The 17022-nt window shown below is 35.7% G+C and overlaps 1 protein-coding gene across 4 annotated transcripts in view; it reads left to right on the top strand.

Annotated features, from left to right (window-relative positions):
* The window catches only part of LOC131832573 (protein FAM170A-like), a 247044-nt gene that overhangs the window by 25283 nt on the left and 204739 nt on the right, over positions 1-17022 (top strand). Inside the window, exon 2 of one of the 4 annotated variants that reach the window (XR_009354105.1) lies at positions 2703-2867. The exons of 2 other annotated variants lie outside the window; for them this stretch is intronic. The gene's annotated coding sequence lies outside the window, so the exon portion shown is untranslated. The remainder of the gene's footprint in view (positions 1-2702; positions 2868-17022) is intronic. One more of the 4 variants, XM_059175773.1, reaches the window with a different exon arrangement.

The raw sequence follows: 17022 nt of genomic DNA on the forward strand, positions 1-17022 counted from the left end.
CCTTTTGTTTACATTTATCCTGCTTTGTTTCTAAAGCATTTGCATCTTTAGCTTACATTTTAAAATTATTTTAAATAATATCTAATCAGTATTTCTCCCCCTATCCCCAGGTCTTCAGTTAAATGTTTTTATTATCCTGTGTTTCTTAGCTATATTACATATTTTCCCTTCTTTAATGCTGTCCATGAATCAATCTGAATATTTAAAAAATATATATTTTTTAAATTTATTTGACGGAGAGAGAGAGAGAGACATCACAAGTAGGCAGAGAGGCAGGCAGAGGGGGAGAGGGAACTAGGCTCCCCGCTGAGCAGAAAGCCTGATGCAGGACTCCATCCCAGGACCCTAAGATCATGACCCAAGCTGAAGGCAGAGGCTTAACCCACTGAGCCACTCAGGTGCCCCTAATCTGAATATTTTTTATTTACCTCTCTTCCCTGTCACTTCCTCTTTTCTACTCTGCCTTAATCTCCTATTAAGCACATGTTAATTTTAGATATAATATACATTAGTTTTTTTAATATCCATGTAATATTTTAAAATAGACTCAGTTCTTGGGTTAAATTTTACTCTTCATCTTTTAAGAATTTATCAATCACAGTTACTTTTACATCTTTGTGTAAGAAACCTGGGTCACCTTTGAATCTTTTTCTTTTTTTTTCCCCTTGGTTTTCAGTCATTTGCTTTTTTAACTTGATATAGCTGGTGATCTTTGGTTGAATTCAAGACATTCTTTATGACACTTCTAGAGAACATTAGAAACACGAGACAATGTTATCTATTACCAGAAAGAAATTGCTTTCTGACATGTAGCTAAAGTAGAGGCAATTTACTTTGATTCATTTTGGGATTTGATTTATGCAAAGTTCGGTTCAAGTGTTTTGTTTGGGTAGATGATCCATGTTCTGGTCTCTTCTTATTCCTAAGTTGTAGCTACCAGAGCCCTTTGTGGAAGTCTTGGTTGTATGCAAAAGTCCCTTTACCCTGGCAGGCTCTGATTGTTAACTTTTGTTAACCTTGCCCTATGAATCTTCCATTAAGTTCTATTCTTAGCCAACATTCTGCTTACTTTCTGAACCTTGGCCACAAGGCTGCTTACAAATCAGTAAATGCCTAAGCAGCAAAATATATTATATTTACTTTAATGCACTTTCTTTCTCCCTGGAATTATTGCCCTAGAGATCCTGGCTGATCAGTAGTCCTGAACTTTTAACGTTTGGCTTTCCAATCCTGTAAGATGCTGAAAGTTTATCTCATATTCTAAACGTTCTAGCCGATGCTTCCTGCTCAGTTTCTTAGCCTGTCTGCTGTATTGTGCACAAGCATTCTGGGAAAAGTATAGGTCACTTCTCTCCCAGGCTCACTTCAGTCAGCTTTAATTCTTTGCAGAATTCTGACTTCTTATTTTCTAGTTCCCTTGGTAGCTGTTTTCTAGTTGTTTTTGTTGGGAAGTGTGCTTGCTACATGGTATTTCACTATTATCAGAAATAGTTAAATTCAACTAATATTTCAAAATATGAAATGAGTAAATATTTTAATAAGAATATTAATCAACCTGCTAATACATATCAAACAGATAAATATTGACACCTATAACGGTTCTGCTTTCAAAAGTAACGTATTTGAAAGTGGCATTGTTACAGAACATTCATTCAGGTTAGCAGTTTTGAAAAAGGACTTCTGGAACAGTGGCAAAATTTCTTCCCTCCAATGAATGATGCAAAAATTATTGTTTTGTTGTGGAATAACTCAATCTTATGTGCATTGCTAAAATATAAATAATACATGTCTTTTTGTTTTGAATTCAATCACACACACAATATCATGGTAAAAAGGATATTTAGTTTTGTAAGAAATTGGAAAAATGTTTTCTAAACTGTCAATATGCCATACTTTGGATCCTTAGAACTTATTCATTTTATTAGTGGAAGTTTGTATCACTTGATGAAAATTTTCACATTTCCTCTGTTTCCCAGGCTCTGGTAACCATGAGTTTACTCTGTTTCTGTGAGTTTGGTATTTTTAGATTCCACATGTAAGTGAGATCATACAGTATTTATTTTTGTCTTATTTCACCCAACATGGTGTCCTAAAGGTCCATTCGTGTTGTCACAAATGGCAAGATTTCCTTCTTTTTCATGACTTGATTATGTAGATATATGCATAGCACTTTCTTTACTCATTCACCCACTGGTGGACATTTAGGTTGTTTACATGACTTGGCTATGTGAGTCATGCTTGAGGGAGCATGAGATTGCCTGGGAGTGTAGTATTTCTTTTAAGAGAGTGCTTTTCCTTCCTTTGGATATATACCCAGAAGTGAGATTGCTGGATCATATGGTAATTCTATTTTTAATTTTTTGAGAAACTTCCATACTGTTTTTCATGTGACTGTACCAGTTTATGTTCCCACCAACAGTGTACAGGGGTTCCCTTTCTGTCACATTCTTGCCAGCATTTGTTTTCTGTTGTATCTTTTCTAATAGCCATTCTCATTGTTGGGTTTGCATTTACAGGATTAGTGATGTGGAGCATCTTCTCAAGTACTTGCTGACATTTGGTGGTCTTTGCAAAAATGTCTATTTAAGTCCTCTTGTCATTTTTATTGATATTGTTTTGGGTTTTTTCATTTGTTTGTTTTTCTCACCATTGACTTTTATAAGTTCTCTCTCTCTCTCTTTTTTTTTTTTTTAATTTGTCAGAGAGAGAGAGAGACTGCACCACAGAGGAAGCAGCAGATAGAGCGAGAGGGAGAAGCAGGCTCCCGGCTGAGCAGGGAGCCCGATGCAGACTCCATCTTAGGCCTCTGGGATCATGACCCGAGCTGAAGGCAGATGCTTAACCAACTGAGCCACCCAAGTGTCCCTGTAAGTTCTATATATTTTAAATATGAATCTCCTGTCAGATAATATGCTTTGCAAATACTTCCTTTCATTCTATAAGTTGTCTTTTCATTTTGTTGATTATTTCTCTTGAGCTTTTTAGTTGTGCTTACTTATTTATGTTTTCGTTGCTTCTGTTTTTGGTGTTATATCCAAAAAAATCATTGTTAATACTAGTTCAGGGAGCTTTTCCCCTGTTTTCTTCTAAGAGTTGTGCAGTTTTAAGTCTCAAGATTTTAATTTGTTTTGAGGATTTGTTGTTGTTTTTAGTGGTATAAGATAGGGATCCAATTTTAATATTTTGCATGTGAATATACAGTTTTCCCAAAACCACTGTTGTCAAATATGCTGACTCTATAAGGGAAATTTATTTCTAGGTTCTCGTTCTATTCTTTTGGTCTGTGTGTCTGTTTTTAATGCTACTGTTATACTAGTTTTATTACTAGTATGGTTTTGATACGGTTTGAAATCTAAATGTGGTGCCTCCTGGGGTACCTGGGTTACTCATTAAGTTACGTGTCCAACTCTAGATTTTGGCTCAGGTCATGATCTCAGAGTCCTGAGATCAAACTACACGCTCGGTGTGGAGTCTGGTTAAGGTTAAGATTGTTTCTCTCCTTCTCCCTCTGCCCTTTCCCACCCTTACAAAAAAAAAAAAAAAAGAGTGTGATGCCTTCACCTTTGTATTCATTTCTCAAGATTGCTTTGGCTGCTTGGAAGTCTTTTGAGGTTCTCTATGAATTTTAGGATGTTTTTTCTGTGTCTGCAAAAATGCCATTGGAATTTTGATAGGGGTTGCGTTTAATTGAGAGATGGATTCAGAGAGCATAGACATAGAAACAATATCAACTCCTCTGATCTATAAACATAGATTTTTTTTTTCCATTTATTTGTGTCTTCTTCCATTTCTTCCATTAATGTCTGTTTTTGGAATATGGTTCTTTTCCTTGGTGAAACGCATTCTTAAGTATTTTATTGTTGTTGATGTTATTGTAAATGGGATTGTTTTCTGTATTTTGTTTGGAGATAGTCCATTGTTAGTGTGTGGAAATTCAAGTGGGTTTTCTTTGTTGATTTTGCATCTTGAAACCACTAAATTGCTATATTAATTTTAACAGCTTTTTGGTGCATTCTGAGGATTTTACAGGATTTTATTCATATTCGTACAGGGTATGGTGATATCATCTGGGGATGTAATGCACAGCATGGTGACGATAGTTAATAACATTCTATTGCATTTTCAAAGTTCCTAAAAGAGTAGATTTTAAAAGTTCTTGTTCTAAACAAATGATTTATGGTAGCCATACTCTTGAGCTTTGAAGGGGAAAAACCAGTTTCGTAAATAAAACTATAATAGAAACAGAAAGAAGAAAAGGGAAATCTGCAATGGTTGAGGGCATTAGTAAGCTGGAAAGGAGGAAAGACAGAGTTACATCAAATCAGGTACTTAAAACATCCAGCCTACAGTTGGAAGAGAACGGCATCCCTGTGCCTTAATTTATTCATGTCTTAACTTTTATTGAAGGACCCTGGGCTAGGTGTGCTTGCTTCCACTTTTGGATTCCATTGCAAGGGCCAGCCCATCCTGGAGTTGGAGGAGATGCAAGGCAAAATTTATAGCTCTTGATATCGAGACCAGAAGGACCAATTTTGACCTGGAGGCTTGCTAATGTCAACTAATCAGTCTGCCGAGGTCCCTTATGCAGCACAAGTCTCAAAAACATTGTTTAGCCTGCCTGTGTACATGCAGGTTGAGTTGGTTGGTTATATAAGACAAATCACAGAAATCTCAATCCATATAATACATTTCTCAGCACCCGAAAAGAAAATTGTAACTGTGCAGTAATGGTTGTTAAGTAGGCCTAATGTGGTGATTATTTGAGACATATACATATATTGAGTTATGTTGTACATTTGAAACTAATATAATATGTCACTTACATCTCACTAAAAACTTTGCATTATTCATATGATATTTGATGGAGCTTGTCATATTTGGCCTTTCTTGTGTTGTGATTTGTTCCTTTTATACCCAGTTTGTTAAAACTTTTTTTATTTTGGAAGGATGCTATATTTTGTAAAGAGCTTTTTTGCATCTTTGTAGCTGCCTATGTAATTTAATCTTTCATTCTGTTTATGTGGTGTATCATATTATTGATTTACATAGGCAGTAAAACACAGTTGAAGGAGACCAAACAAGCATAAGTACCCGAGTCAGATATGACAGGAATCAGGAATGTTGGAATTTTCAAACAGGGATTTAAAAAAATGTGGAAATGGTTTGATGAAAAACGTGGATAATGTGCAAGAAAAATGATGTAAGCAGAGTTGAACATTCTTTTTTTTTTTTTTTTTAATTTTTTATTTTTTATAAACATATGTTTTTATCCCCAGGGGTACAGGTCTGTGAATCACCAGGTTTACACACTTCATGAGTTGAACATTCTAAGAAAGAATCAAAAAGGAACGTTGGAGTTTGTAAGCATAGTAGAGCCTTGAAGAATACTTTAAAATGGGCTCATTAGTAGACTGGACATGGCTGAGGAGAGATTCTGAGCTTTTGGATATAACAATAGAAACTTCCCAAACTGAAAGCATGTTAAACATAATACATATTTTTAAATCTTAGTTTGATAATTTCAACATTCCTTCCATATCTGACTGTAGTTCTCATGCTTGCTTAATCTCTTTAGACTGGTTTTTTTTGTTTTGTTTGTTTGGTTTTTACCTTTTAGTATGCTTTGTAATTTTCTGATGCAAGATGGATGTGATGTACAGGGTGAAAGATAATTAGATTCTTAGCAGTGTACTTAGTGGTAAGGTGAGGGGAAGCATTCTGTGGTTTTATGATTAGGTCTCAGATTGTTTGATGAGCCCGTGTCCCTGAACTGTGTGCACTTCACCAGTGATTCTCAGTGGCCCAGGATAGCTAGAAGAAGCTTGGAATTGGATATTTCCTTTCGTGTGGAAGGCTAGTGGTTCCTGGAGTTGGGCATTTCCCTCCTTCCAGATAGTTTAAGCTCTTTTAAAACCCTAGTAGGGTAGGTTTTGTTAAAATAATTTTTCCTGAGGGCAGGCCTTATAAGAATAGAAGGACCTGGAATATTTAAAAAATGGCTCCTTTTTCCTTTCTTCTTGATAATAGCATGAGGGAAAAAAAAAAATCCCCCCCCCCCAGATTATCAGTGGTTGAACTCCTGAAGGCAAAACCCGAAGTGTGGGGTCTCCCTATGATTGGGTCTTATTAGGGTTTTTAACCTCTAGACTAGTGTACACTGATCCTCCAATAGTCCATCAATTACAGTTTAGATTTCCCTAGCTGATAATGTTGCCCCCCACCCCCCCAGGGGTTTCTGCTTAAGTGAATTGGAATTCTGTGTTTTCACCTTTTTGTCTTTTGAGGGCAGTGATTTACTTTGTGAAGCTAAGAAGAATTGCCAATTTTTTAGTTTTTCAGATTTTTACTTGTTGATAGGACAGAGTGAGAACTTCTGAGCTCTCCAGGCAGGGATGGAAGTGGTAAAAATAATTTATTTTATTTCATTAGATTAATGTGGTACACTATCATTTCAAGCTATAGAATCAGCCTCATTTCATATAATCAGTGATCATTGTGATCACTGTGATCTGTGGCTCTTGTGATCACACGTGGTCAGTGGCTCTTGTGTTGGACATGAGCTCTAGAAATCCCTGCCCTGATGTTCAGCTGAAGAGTGATGGTCTTTCCCAGTGGGAGACTTCCTGAAAGATAGTCTCTTTCATGGTGCCCCTTCCTCCTCCCAGAGGTGTTTTAATTTTGACTGAGTACTTTGATCATATTTGTTGAGTTTACATCATGGAAGTTGTAAAACAGTTGTACTCCAGCTGTGGGTTGGAGGGGCATAGCCAACGAAGGTGACGTTTGTGATGCTTTTCGTGGAATGGATGAGCTGTTAAGAACCTAGAAATCACAGAAGTAGAATTGGTAGAAAGAATTACATGGGGGAAATTGCTAGAGCAGAAGAAAATCAGGAGTTTATTGTGAAAAGAGATGCTTCCATGTGTCTGGGTCTTACCCATCTCTACACCCTCAGTATAGGTGATCCTTACAGTGGGGACTACTTTGCTTCTGGAGTACACTTCCACTCGACTTGTTTCATCAGGAGATCAAAACCCATTATTATCAGTTTGGGTGTATATAGCACCTGTTTCCCAAGAGTCCCTAAGTTAGATAACATGATTTTGCTTAGAGTGGAAAAAGGCCATCAATGCATAAAAAGGAGAGGCCATTTAATCTCAGGAAACCTCTTGGCTTGGCTCTTGGAAATTTAGAGATCCTGTTAATTTTATTAAATTTCAAACCATTGTTTTTCTAAGTTAAGCCTGTATTTGGCAGAATACTGGTAACTCATGGTTTGCTCTGGTTTGAATATAGAATGACTAGAAGCAGAGTGGTGAAAATGTTATCTTGTAGCCCTTTAAAACTTTGAGCTTCCCCTGTGTGTGTGCGTGTGTGTGTGTGTGTGTGTGTGTGTGTGTGTGTGTGTATTTCACCCACACCCCGCCTTGAGTGTTTTCCTTTTTGTAAAGCATCAGGTTCTGATTTATGGATACCCACAGATGAAAAAGGTTCTTCAACTGGAGTCCAGCAATTTTAAAAATTACTGATTATGTTGATATTTGTTTCCCATATCACCATTGTATACATTTTTAGTGAAGCAGTGTTTCCTGTGCTAGCAACAACAAAAAGTATAGATACTGTAATGCATCACTTCAGGGCTGTGAATTATTTGGCTTGAATTAGCTGCGTGTAATTCCAGTATTTCCATAGTTGTGAGACTATGTTTGGGCAGCATCTTTCATAAGAGTTGGGGGGGGGTTCACTTATGTTAATATAATACTTTCTCTTATGTCAGAAGTTAATAAAATCATCTCATTGTATTTTATAAAAGAAATATTGACCAATTCCTGCCTTCCTCTTAGATTCCACACAAATTACTTTAGTATATCTTGTCATTCAAATGTAATTCTTTGTGTAGAAACCCAAGCACTAGTAACACAGAACCTGAGGTGAGAAGAATGATCAGGAGAGCAGTAAGTAGACATAAGATTGCCATGATTTTTTTTTTTTCAAGTAAATTCAAAAATATATTGAGAAAGCACCAGGTATGTTCTCGTCCCTTTATTAAAAATTATGTATAAAAGAGTGCCTTTGACCTCTAGGTCTTCACAGTCTAGCAAGGATGGGCAAGAATACATACCTGAGAAGACAAAAGTAGGATTGTAGGGCTATAGAAGCAGATAGAGCCAAGAGTTTTTCTCCATGAGAGATACTTAAGAAAGCCTTCTCAGAGAAGGTGATAGCTGGGTTGAGACTAAATGTGTTATAGGAGCTCTGTGAGCTACTAATGATGGTGGAAAGGTCTGGGGATTCGCAAAAGAGGCAAGCTCTGTCCTGAGGGTTGGTGGGGGAAGATGGGTGGGGGAACGGGTTACATGGGCATTAAGGAATGCTCTTGTGATGATCACTGGGTGTTGCATAGAAGTGATAAATCACTAAATTCTTCACCCGAAACTAATACTATACTGTATGTTAACTGGAATTTAAATAAAAATGAAAAAAATTGAAAATAAAAACAAACACAAAATAAGTAGAAGCAATCTGCTTTCTCTCTGTCATTAACACTTCCTCTGTGGGGCAGTATTCCCTTTTCCTGTTACGATTATGTAAAATGCACACCAGTTTTTCTGTGGAGCATCATGACAGTGTTGAGATCTCACCCAGATGCTCTGCATCCAACAGGAGAGTAATGGAGCAGTGAGTGGACTTCGGGGGACCAGGTGCCACTGCTTTGTGGGGAGGAGGGGGTTTTTCAGTTCATCTCTCTTTGTACAGCTGTGTGGGACAGCCCAGAGTTCCAGCAGGCTGGGGGAGTCCTGAGTAATCCCTGGGGGCAGCTGCTCTAGAAGACTAGAAGCATGTTTGTCAATGTCATTTAAAGGACACTTAAGTGGATGGCAAATTTGTTGACGCTTCCTGAGAACCATGGTGCAAGGCTGGGTTCACAATGAACTGACACAGCCTTCTAGATCAACAAATAGCTGGAGCCCATGAATGGAGCCCTTTCCGTTCAGTCTCTGATAAGCCTGGTTGATCGATGTGCAGGGCAAAAGGAGTCCTGGCAGCACAACGTTTCAAAAAATAACTGGATTCAAAACCAGAGAGGGATTTAAATCCCAACTGATTATTTGCTCCAAGTATGATGCTGAGAAATTTACCTAATGGGAATAATGGGATAAACCTCATGTGACTGCCATAATGATTATAAAAAATACACACAAAGCTTCTGATATAATGTCTGGCACAAACTACATACTCAGTACATGTTAGCTTCTCCTTTTCTGTACCTTGGAATATATAAACTTATGTTGTTGATAGGGTTTCTCATTTTCATCATTAATTCTAATCATTCTAATTACACATTCTTATTGTAGACGAGGCATAAAACATAGATAAATAAACATAGGAAGTTATCTATAATTACTACACTAGGTAATAACCATACTTAAATTCATGCTTGTTTTTTAACAAATGTGTCTGCATGTATGTGCGTGTAGTGCATGGAAACGCATATAATGTATTAACTATGGAATGATTATCGCTGAAATAGAGGGACATTTTCTCATTTGATCACAGTGTAAGCATTGCACCTCATAAAATTATCTGTTCAAGTTTGGATTAGTATTTAAAAGGACCATACATAATATTTTGTTGTTATATCTGTTAAATATACCTAAACTTAGAGCAATGATCTGTCCTCTCAGCTTTTTTAATGCTATTGATTCATTAAAGAAACTGAGTCAGTTGTTGAGTTCAGCAGAATAGTAGCCCTCAAAGATGTCCACATCCTAATTCCAGAACCCGTGCATATGTTACTTTACAGGGAGAAAGGGACTTTGCAGTTGTGGTTAAGTTAAGGACATTGAGGTGGGAAGAGTTTACCTTTGTTATCCAGGTGTTCACAGTTAATCACAAAGGTACTTTGAAGTGGAAGACAAGCAGGAGAGGAGATTCAGAGAAATGTTCTATTGCTATCACTTGGAAGTGCTGTAAGGAGGCCACAAAACAAGGAATTTGGGTGATTTCTGTTAGCTGAAAAAGACAAGAAAAGGATTCTCTATTAGAGCCTCCAGAATGAATGTACCACTGCCAGTATTTTGACTTTAGTTCAGTGACACTTACATCAGATTTCTAACTTAGAGGACCGTAATGCAAAAAATTTGTTGTTGCTTTAAGCCAGTAAGTTTTTTTTGTAATTTATTACACCAGCCACAGAAAATTAATATAGTTGTCTTGCAGGGTATTTCCATTCTGGGTTTGTCTGTTTGATTTTCTGTTACATCAGTTAACTTTTCCTATTTTGTTTTTATTGTAATATAGTTTGGTTCTAGGGTCTTGAATATATTTAGATTAGACATTTTTTTTTCTGGCAAAATACTTCATAAAGTGGTTTTAATCTCCATTTTGCATGGAGTTCTCCTACATGCAGTGTCTGCTTATCATATCCTTAGAAAAGATTGATTGTTGGGTTCAGGTGGTGGCATCTTGAACTCTCCTTTGTAAATAATCCTACCATTTCATCTAATGGTTTAATATATTGGTAAACACTGTCTGAAGCACTTACTTCACTAGCATTTACAACATAATGATTTCCAACTTCATCCTTGTACTTGTTTTAGTTGGAATTTACCTATGTAGGGGTGTGTGTGTGTATACATATATACATATATGTATATATATATATTTTTTTTTTAATATTTACTTATTTGAGTGAGAGAGGGAGCGAGCACGTGAGTGTGGAGAAAGACAGAGCTAGAGGGAGAGAGAGAATCTTAAGCAGGTTCTACACCCATTGCAGAGCTTGACATGGGGTTTGGTCTTGTAACCCTGAGACCATACCGTGGGCCAAAATCAAGAGGCTCAACCAACTGAGCCACCCAGTGCCCCATATACATATACATGTATATATAAATTAAGTTGGTTGGGTTACACTGAAATAATTTGTACAGGAAAGTCAGGATAAATATTTAATTATTTCCTTTTAAATAATTTTCAGAATAAGGAGTTGAAGCTAAGTATACTTTGCCTTCATAAAATTAGTTGGATTTTGGATTTCCTTCTTTTTCCTTTTTAAAATTATCATTAGGAACTTAAAAGTTTTTAATATTAGTATGTTTGATCCTATAATTATATTCTATTTATATATGTAAGTATTTAATTATATATACCTTTATATTTATAATATATATAATTAATTAATTGTGTATTCAAATTGTTCCATTTTTGTCCTCTTCAAGTTGAATCTATGCTATTTTGTTAGGACCCAAATACCTTGATCGCTTCCCTTTTTAGTAATAAAATATCCTGGTCTCACCTTGTGTATTTCCTGCCCCAGCTTTGTAATCAACCCTTTCCATAATTAAATATACTAACATATATATTGTAGGTGATCCCAGTGAATGTTTTTATTATCAGTTACTCAGCCAGTTCTCTACAACTGGACACAGGTTATTTTCACTTCTTGCATAGCTGTGCCATCTGAAACACAAGTAAACATATTGAACTTAATATAACTTGTGATTATATTTTAGCTATTTTTCAAAACTGTAGAATCTAAGAATCAAATGGCCACAACCAGAGAACATCACACATTTTTTAGAATAATTTTATGCCATAGGTATTATGTTAGATTTTACAGAATAAAAAGAAGGTGAAGCAGGGCACCTGTTTTTAAAAATCAGACATTTGCTATTTAAATGATAAAAATGCTGCATAACTATTGAGGTTAAATATTAAGTACGTTGATAACATTGTATTTGTTTCATGATTTCTTGACTTACCTGTGAGAGAAACCAGTAGGGCTCTCCAAGTTGCTTAATCCTGAAATACAGGAATTTGTGGTTAGCAGAATATATTCATTATAGGAGTTCTGACAACTAGGAGAATGAATTGGAGGAAATACTGTTTGAAGAAAAATTGTATCAGACAAGTTAAACTGGCAAGGAGTTATTCAAGTAGAGGAAAGAGGGTTTAAAGAGCATGGGGTGCTCTGGGGAGATTGCAGGCCACCTGAGTTTGCTGATTGGCCTTGTCTGGATGTAAAGATTTTCTTCTAGCCCATACAGACTTTGGAGTTAACTGCCCCCTGAAGTTAGGCTCCTATGCTTCCAGAAAGACTGGCACATGGGGTTGTTATCTTCCTGGATGGTTACATTTCAAAAAGATGGTTTCCAGGTACTTGAGAAAGACTTTTCCTGGATCTAAAGCTTCCTAGAGATTTTTGAAGGAAAAAAAAAAAATATATATATATATATCTATATATATGTGTGTGTGTGTGTGTGTGTGTGTGTATGTATATGGATATATATTTATACACACATATATACATATATATTTATATATATTTATGAAAAAGGGTCCAAAGACTTTGCAGTCAAAATTTTCTAGAGTAATCCTCTAAGAAAAGGAAGACTGGGGGCCCTGCGGTCAGGAAGAAATGTATCTGAAGTCTAATCAAACTAAAGAAAGCATAAGTCCATCTTTGTATTTCATAATAAAAATATTTGTGACATTACTTACTGATGAATTGATTTACTATAAAGGGAATCTAATTGCAATCACTTAAACTGTTTTAATCTTTGTTGATCAGTCTCTCCCCATAATCCAAAGTGGTCAATATGGAAGGATACAAAGAAAAGACAATGCAAACTAATTACAAATTAAAAAAAAACTTTCAGAAAGTTAATAAAAAGGGTATTAAGTGTAAATTACAGACAAAGCCACTGATAGAATTATAGCAGAGATAGGCAGTTAACAATTAAGAAAGAATCTGCATGAGTATTGACATAATTGACTTTGAACAGAGAATGATTTGAATGTCAATAGGTGAAACAGTTGTTGAGGATCTTATAAAGGTCAATAACAAAAAGATAAGGATAAAGTCAAATGTAAAATGATGACTGTAGCTTTACTCTGTCATATCATTTGTCAGTAAAGTACACCTTAGATGTGAACAAACCATAATTTTGAAAAAATTAAAAATCATAATCACCACCTAAAATACAATCAGTGTAAAATAAGCATATTTTCATGGCTTTTGTAACAGTTTTTTCCCTCCATTTTCTGTGGATTAATTCTGAATTTGTATCATCCACAGATACTGAAACACTTTCCCCAAATAGAAAATTTTTGGAAGTACTGGAATTTTGATAACCGATACTTGCTAATGGGTTTAACAGAAGGCTAGAATAATTTTTAGGAACTAAAGTAGAGCTGTGTTTTTCATTGAATATAAAAACTGCATAGAACAATATTACACATTGCTGTAAGTACATTCACAGAAGGATAAGCTCAACTTTAGGATGGTGATTTGGTGGGAAGGGGTTGAGGTGAAGGAAATAAAGGGTAAATATATCTCACATCTTTAAAATACCAAACATCCTATTTTTCTCTTTATTTTTTTAAAAGATGTTATTTATTTATTTTAGAGCTAGAGCTTGCAAGCATGAACAGGAGGAAGAGCAGAGGGAGAGCAAAAAGCAGACTCAGTGCAGAGCCCAATATGGGGCTCAATTCCATGGCCTTGAGATTATGACCTGAGCTGAAATTAAGAGTTGGATGGTTAACCAACTGAGCCACCCAGGCAGCTCCCACCACATGTCTTTTTCCTTAAAAGGGAAGGAGATATGACCAAAGCTTAACCCCCCATTAAACCTGGGTGGTGGGTAATGAATACTTCATTGCATTAGGTTGCGTGCTTTTTTTTTTTTTTTTTCTCCCCCTCAGTTTTAAAAGAAGGAAGAACTTTTATCTTGGATGTTTTTCTTACTAGAATATAATCTTTTAGGGGGAAAAATGCCTTACTCGTTTTTGGTTTGTTCGCTGTTTAAACCTCACAAATGAAAGATGCTGTAATTTGATGTTGCTTTGAATTGGAAGATCCTAAAGTTGTGGATTTAGGATTTACAGTGATTTAAGTGACCTGGGCATTTAAGACACCTTTTAATACTTCTTTAATGCATGAAGCTAGTCATCAGTAATTTTAGCTATGCTGATTAAATTAAGTGCAGGATAGTAATGGTGATTTTATTGTGTTGGGGATTGGATTTTGCTTCCTTTAATAAAGAAATGCAAGTGCTAGTGCTTTTCTCTGTGTCTCTGTCTCTGTCAAGACTTCACTTGTACAGAGAAACTGAACAAAATTACTTCATTATTAAGTAAATGGAAGTACTCAATTTATCAAAAAGGAAATAGCTTAATTTTTTAAAAAACGGGGCAAACTACTTTTAATTCAGGCAGCTTTGAGTTGATTCTCTGTGGCAGCCCTTTTCTAAGGCATACATTTTGCTGCGAAGTGAAATGAAGCCTCACAAAAGTCTCAGCACCCACACGCAGGGTACCCGGGTCTTTAATGATGGCTCTTCCCATGACACAGCGGTGGAAGTTTCGGTTCTCTTAAGTATTTTGCAGTGGGTTAACATAGAAATGTAGACTCTCTGTAGTGTAGATGTTTTATTCTTATATCCACCTGTTTGGGTAGTTAAACTCCACATATTCATTAGCACCTTTCTCTAAAATGTTATTACAGTGTTACGATTTAAAGAAAATTTTATTGATTGCTTTTGTCTTATGGAAATTCATTCTTAGGAATTTGCTTATGAACTATTTGAAATAGGCAAAAGACAAAATGTCTCATGTCCCATGTACCCATCACCTACATTTAATAGACAAAAATGTATTTCTACTTAGAATCTAGGAATTAATGGTATTTGGTGGTTTTGACTTACCAACTTTTCAGGATTTCCAACCTCTGAGAATGTGGTGAAAGCTACAGATCCTCTTTCAAGAAAATTTGCACATATAGAAAATTATATCCATCCTGATTGTGCTTATGGACTTTGCAAAGTCTAAATTAAGAACTCTAAACTGTGAAGAGCCTGTCTGGATAACCCACTGTGAATAGACTGAAGGGTGACACAGATACTTTAAAAAAAAAAAAAAAAATAGGTGAGTCCATAATAACAAAAGGCAGCTGGAATGTTTAGATTAAAAAATTACAAAAGTTTTAAATAAGGAGGTAATTTTATAATACTGTTTGAATAAATAATAAGTTAATGATCCTGTAGTAAAGTCCAGAAAATTTTTTCAAGTAATGTGAAATACTGTCAAAAAATACATGTACCTGCAGACATGCAGGGGCATGCGAGTGTGTGTATTTGTGTATTTGTGTTTACATGAGTTATTTCAGGCTGTCCTCTGACAGAATATGGAGACCAGACTGGAGAAGACAGGTCATTAGACATTGTATTTCACTGTGATCAGCTTAGGTGAGCCTTCATGGTTTTTTCTACGGTAAGCCATAACAAAACAAAACAAAACAAAATATATAACAAAAAACATAACAAAACAAAAATAAGTATTATCTTTATGAAAATTTCCACATTTAAAAAAAAAAAATTGTGATAATGAAATTTTCCTGTCCCCAGAAATGTTTGTTGAAAGGTTTGTTGAATGTCTTCCCAACTATGATCTTACTTATTTTATAATGAAAGCCAATTTAGAAGCAGGGGTGAATAGACTCTAATTATCTTTCGACTTGATCTTAGCCAGAAAGCCAAGAAGCGATACTTAAATTTATCTTCAAAGGCGAGTTATTACACAAAAGGCCTTTTTACTTTCTTACCAGCTTATCATAGTCTAAATAGGTTTTGATATATGAAATGAGCCTAGGTGTGTAAGGAACTCACTGAGCATCTGGGATTTCTCCAAGTCTGCTTGCATGTAGTACACAGTGTTTATTGAAGGATAAAATGTGTAGTTTTGAAGCTTATGCATCCAGTATTAAAACTAAACCATATTCTCAACAATTATTTAGGATGTTGACAGAAAATATTATGTCAGGGTGTAGTATTCTGGCATTTGTAATTATTTAGAGCTAATGGTGCAGGAGGATAATTAGAAACAGACTGAATTGTAGTCCATTTTATTACTCCTCTTAATTTCTGTACAGACAGTGCATCCTGTTACTGCCTGCTCCAGCCACCTTGTCTTTGTATGCCACTACATTAGACACCAAGTTATGTGTTAACTAATGGGGCTCTAAGTCAATAGACCCTAGTTCTAGTTCCCTATTTACAAGGAGATTAGTCTGTGATGCTGTGTCCCATGAGTTGCACACCTGAGGTTCAGTTCTGGCATCTGTAAGATAAAGACTGTCCAGTCACATGGTTCCTAAAATCTGTTCTCTGAATTAGTACTGCTTAAGAATTGTTGGAATCTATGTGTGTGCATATTTGGAGTCCATAAGCAGAGTACTGATATAGGAAGCGTAAGCCCATCTAAGTTCATATCGTTGCACTGTTCCCCAAACTTCTGTGATTGCCTTAACCTTGGATCTTAAATGAACCATATTTTTCTCACCTCTGGTAGACCAGGTGGTTCAATGTTTTGGGGATTTTTCTTATTTAAGTATTATTTACCCCTGTATCAGACTCATAAATTCCTTTAAATATTCATCATATTGCTTATTGTATACAGATATATTGATTTGCTTAGTTATGATGGAGGTAACAAAGAACAGAAATTATGAGATAACCAGTGCAGATGAAGAAATTGAAGTTCAAAGAGCTAATGTGTTTTCCATGCTTTGGAAATTATGGAAATCTCAATTTATTATATGTAGTTAACATCACAGGAATTTTTTATCTTGTTCATTTGGACACAATTTATGTAGAACTGTACTAATTCTTTTTTCATGTGATTTTTTTAAAAACATTTTTTATTAACATAACATAACATTGTTATTAACATAACAATGTATTATTAGCCCCAGTGGTACAGGTCTGTGAATCGCCAGGTTTACACATTTCACAGCACTCACCATTGCACATACCTTCCCCAATGTCCATAAACCAACCACCCTCTTCCTACCTCCTCCCCGCCAGCAACCCTCAGTTTGTTTTATGAGATTAAGAGTCTCTTATGGTTGGTCTCCCTCCTGATCCCATCTTGTTTCATTTATTCTTTTCCTATCCCCAAATCCCCTATGTTGCCTCACAATTTCCTCATATCAGGGAGATCATATGATAATTGTCTTTCTCT

This window comes from Mustela lutreola, chromosome 5 (assembly GCF_030435805.1).
Source record: "Mustela lutreola isolate mMusLut2 chromosome 5, mMusLut2.pri, whole genome shotgun sequence".
Classification (NCBI taxonomy): domain Eukaryota; kingdom Metazoa; phylum Chordata; class Mammalia; order Carnivora; family Mustelidae; genus Mustela; species Mustela lutreola.